General features: G+C 35.5%; 1 pseudogene; it reads right to left on the bottom strand.

Moving 5' to 3' along the window:
• Nucleotides 1-316: 316 nt before the first annotated feature.
• Nucleotides 317-2,010, bottom strand: LOC112453231 (annotated as a pseudogene).
• Nucleotides 2,011-4,332: the final 2,322 nt, after the last annotated feature.

Raw genomic sequence — 4,332 nt, 5'->3', positions numbered from 1 at the left:
CTTCTTCTTTGTAAATTTCATGGCACCTAATCCTCCTCAGGATCACATAACGGCCAAGAACAAGTCGAAAATAATAAATACAGACTCGAAAGATTCAATCCAAACTCGGCGCCGATTGCATGAGCAATCTTCAAAAATTATTCAGGACAAAACACGTCCGAACATGTCCACGGTCTCGACTAAACTTGCCCCTAGTAGCCGTGTCAAATTAAAATAGAAATAAATAGTAATAAGTTATTTCGTGAATGGATATCCATCCATCCATCTGTGTCAAACGCAGTGCACGGGCAATGCGTTTCAAGCATGCCTGGCGCCGGGGATCGACACGCAACGGTGGCGGGATTCGCGTCCGCTTCTCCCACGTTGCAAGGCCGGCCAACTTCGACTCCCCGGCTAAAGTGAAAGATAATCGCATGCTCTCATGAACTTGAAATCCTTAAGGAGGGATCGTTCGGCTGATTCGATTCAAAGTCGTAGGTCAATGAGACCCCTTCGTCGGGACTGGAATCCGATTGGGCCTGATGATCGATCGAATGATGCTTTCGCTTAAACCGTGACAGACCCGTCTCGCGAAAACCCTTCGCGAATGGATTGTTATTGATCTTCAACTTTGTGATGTTCTCGTTTTGGTATGCCGTCACCGCGATAAATTCCGTCTCCTTAAAAGCAAACAACGTGGTTGAATGAGTAAAGAGCTCGTTGTAGTTCGCATCGAAGCAACGGACTATTTAGATCCTAGGAACGTATTTGTCCGTCGATGTTAATACCACGTTATTATTGAGATCGTTGATGTTCGTGAGCTTCAATTTATTGAAGTTGATCGGATTGTCCATCCAGTAGCTCCCCGTTGCCGGACTCTCAGGATGCTTATAAATTCTATAGCCGAAGGGCTGTTGCGGCTCTGCCGGCCCCGTAAAACTCCAGCGACCCATATTGCTGTTCTTGCCCCCGTTCTGGTATCCATAGTACTTGTGGCGGCGACCGGAGGGCGGTGCTATCTCCATAAAGACATAATAATTCTCACGTTTCTCCAAACCGTTTACGTTTATTTGAACGGACGGGAACATGCGCCGACCGCTCTTGGTAATTATCATTTCTGTATTCTCGTAGAATTGTTGCCAGAGGTTTCGATTAAGCAGCTCCACGTTGATTCCGCGCAGCAATGGGGGTTGAAATACCCATTCGCTTGAATGCATCTTCTCACCTAATTTACGTTGTAGAACGATCGGTGACTGCGCGAAGAGTAGCGATACCGTTGCATATTCAGTTCCAGAAGCATCAGTGCGTTGTTTGGATCCTAAAGAAACATCTCCGATGATCGACGTTTCTTCTCCGACACCGTCGGTGTAAAATATAAGGCAAACACGGAAATGCTCAGAACGAACGTCGAAATCACGTGCAGTTGTAGAATGGAACTGGAACGACCGATTCTCGCCTACCAGTGACCTACCACAAAACGGGATCAGTGCAATCCGCCGAAACTAGGCGAACTATATGTGTCGTCGGTCGTTCGGCACCAACACATGAGACAACTATGTGTAAATGAACTTTTTGTCCTTTCTGCCGCGATTCACAAAAGATAATATATAAGGTAACAAATAACGTTCACGTGATAATTTTAAATGCCACAATCACACTAATCTATTAAGCCAGTTAAAATAAATATTAACTTATTACGCGTTATTAATCCATTTGTCGTAACTTTCTCTTTCTTTAACCCTTTAGGGGCCACACATCGATCCCGTTGGAGTAAAATGTTATAATTTATAAGATAGTCTTAAAAGACGTCCATGATAACAGTTTTTTAATTTTTTTAGTTTTTAGTTTTTTTAGTTTTTTTTTGTTTTTTTTTGTTTTTTTTTTGTTTTGTTTTTTTGTTTTTTTTTTTGTCTTTCTTGTTTATTTTTGTTTTTTTTCTTTTTTAGTACATAATTATGTACACAGGCCCCTAAAGAATTAAAAATGTTCAGATACTGTCTGTTCCTTTCCGGGTAATCTCAGTAGAGACATCCTGCACTTCTTCAAGCTTCTCATATATTTTACATATTTGCCTTTCCGCTGAATCTCAATCAGTCGAACTCAAAATATTAAGATTCTCTAATAATTCGATAATATTCCAACAATGTTCAGACGAAAAAATTATTAGATTAATGCGTGTACAAATGGCAACAACTGGCTTCGTTTATGTACATTTTACATTAGTGATATATATTAGCGATATTTAGACCCTGATAAAAATATGTGCCCGGAAAAAACGGTTTTGCTAAATATCTAAAAATTTAGCCAGATATACAGATCTGAAAATAATTGTTACACCATTAAAATAATTATAGTAAGTCGCTGAAATATGATGATTCTGTAAAAAATTTTGACACTTTAACAATCAGTTTAATTAAGTTCTACATAATTATTTTGATGGACCAACAAAATCATTTTCAGATATGCAGAGTTTCTTATTCACGCATCATGGAAATGCATGCCCTTAATCTATACATATACGGAAAGAACAATTTTCTGTTTAAAAATAACTTAGTTGCACCATTAAAATAATTATAGTAGGTCGCTGAAGTACGATGATAATGCTGTAAACATTTTGATATTTTAGTAATCAGTTTGATTGTTTTACATAATTATTTTGATGATGCAACAAAATTATTTTCAGATCAGTATCTAGTTAAATTTTTAGATACTTCAGCAAAACTGTCCTTTCCGTGCACCATTCTTTTTTACACCCTTTAGAAATATAGAAAAAAGATATCGAAAAATAAAAATGCGTTAAGTCATTACAATGTTAAATTTACGTAAAAATCCATGTACACGGGGGATCTCGAGATTTTTAGAATCTTTTTTTCTCTCTGCGGTAATGAAAGTTCATGTTTTTATGCCAAATCGCGTGTTACGATTTCGTATTAAAACTTATAATAAACGACCGTTTCGGCCAAACAGATTTGGCCGAACTTCAATCGATAATATAATGTGCGCCTTTAAATATCAAAAAAAAAAAATACATAATTATACTCAATGTATACGAAATAGAAAACAATAGACGTTTAACTTGTCACGTAAGTGAATCTCGCGTATCATTCATGTATATGATAAAAGTGTACTTGGCGCCGTTTTTTACCTTTTTTGAAAATTACATTTACATAGTATCATTAACAAAACGATATGTTCACAAGCTCGAACTATTCTTATATAGTATATCCGCTGTAATCTACTTTTCATTGAAAAGTACTCTTTCGTGAACTATTCATCATAAATATCTTATTAATTATTTCGGCTTGTGCGGAGGGAAATTATTTAATTTTCAGATCCAATGAAAGTATAAAGGTACCAATACCCGGACACTTAAGAGTAGGTAAATGTACCAATGCCTGGACACGTACCTATGCCTGGATACCTTTAAAAAAATATAAATTTATGAAAATAAACATTTAGATACCATAACTAAAGTTTCAAACTACAAAAAAAAATATTTTTATTTTTTATTTTAATTCGCGTTATACTTATGAATAATAAAGGTGTCCAGATATAGGTACGTGTCCGAGTATTGATTATACTTTTAACTTAATTTCTAAATGTTCAGCAAGACATAATATATTAACTTCTTAATGGCTAGTTAAAAAAATATTCGACTTCGAGGATGCAACGTGTGAAATTCGACTAAGTCCGCATAACATTTTTTTTTTGAAAATTTTAGACGTTCTGATAAGAGTTCCGTTTTTTAGTAGAACTCTAAGAATTGTGAAAGAAATTTCTATAATCGAAAACAATCCGGTCACTGTTAAGAAAATATTCAACTTCGAAGATCTGCCGTGAACATCATTTGCGTAAGTTTTGATGATGATTTCTTTCAATGGATTTTTTTTGCAAAATTACCAGAACTATCGCTAAAAAGTATCAGAAACTATAGAACTCGACTGTATGCGAGAGAAACTCTTTTATTTTTTTTCTGCTAGAAAATGATCTGCTACGGGAAGTTAGCAGATTATTTTTTCGATCGACTGTTTTTTGGGTAAAATCATCAGAACTATTACTAAAAAGTATCAGGAACTATAGAACTCGACTGCATGCGACAAGAACTCCCTTTTATTTTTTATCTGCTGGAAAATGATATGTCAACTTCACCGACATCAAAGCAAGTCATATAAAGCAAAAAGATATATTTCGTACGTCATACAATCGGTAGAATAATGCGTATAACATGTAATAACACTGTCTTAAAAAGAAACAGATAACATTAGCGTTACACATCAATGTCATAAATGGACATAAAAAATTAGAAAACCAATAAAATGCAGAAATAAAAGAAATCACAAATAGTTCAAAAAA

The sequence above is a fragment of the Temnothorax curvispinosus genome, unplaced genomic scaffold (assembly GCF_003070985.1).
Source record: "Temnothorax curvispinosus isolate PA1 unplaced genomic scaffold, ASM307098v1 QBEX01004187.1, whole genome shotgun sequence".
Taxonomy (NCBI): domain Eukaryota; kingdom Metazoa; phylum Arthropoda; class Insecta; order Hymenoptera; family Formicidae; genus Temnothorax; species Temnothorax curvispinosus.
Note: the sequence above shows the minus strand (reverse complement) of the source record. Positions and strands in the feature narration are given on the sequence as shown.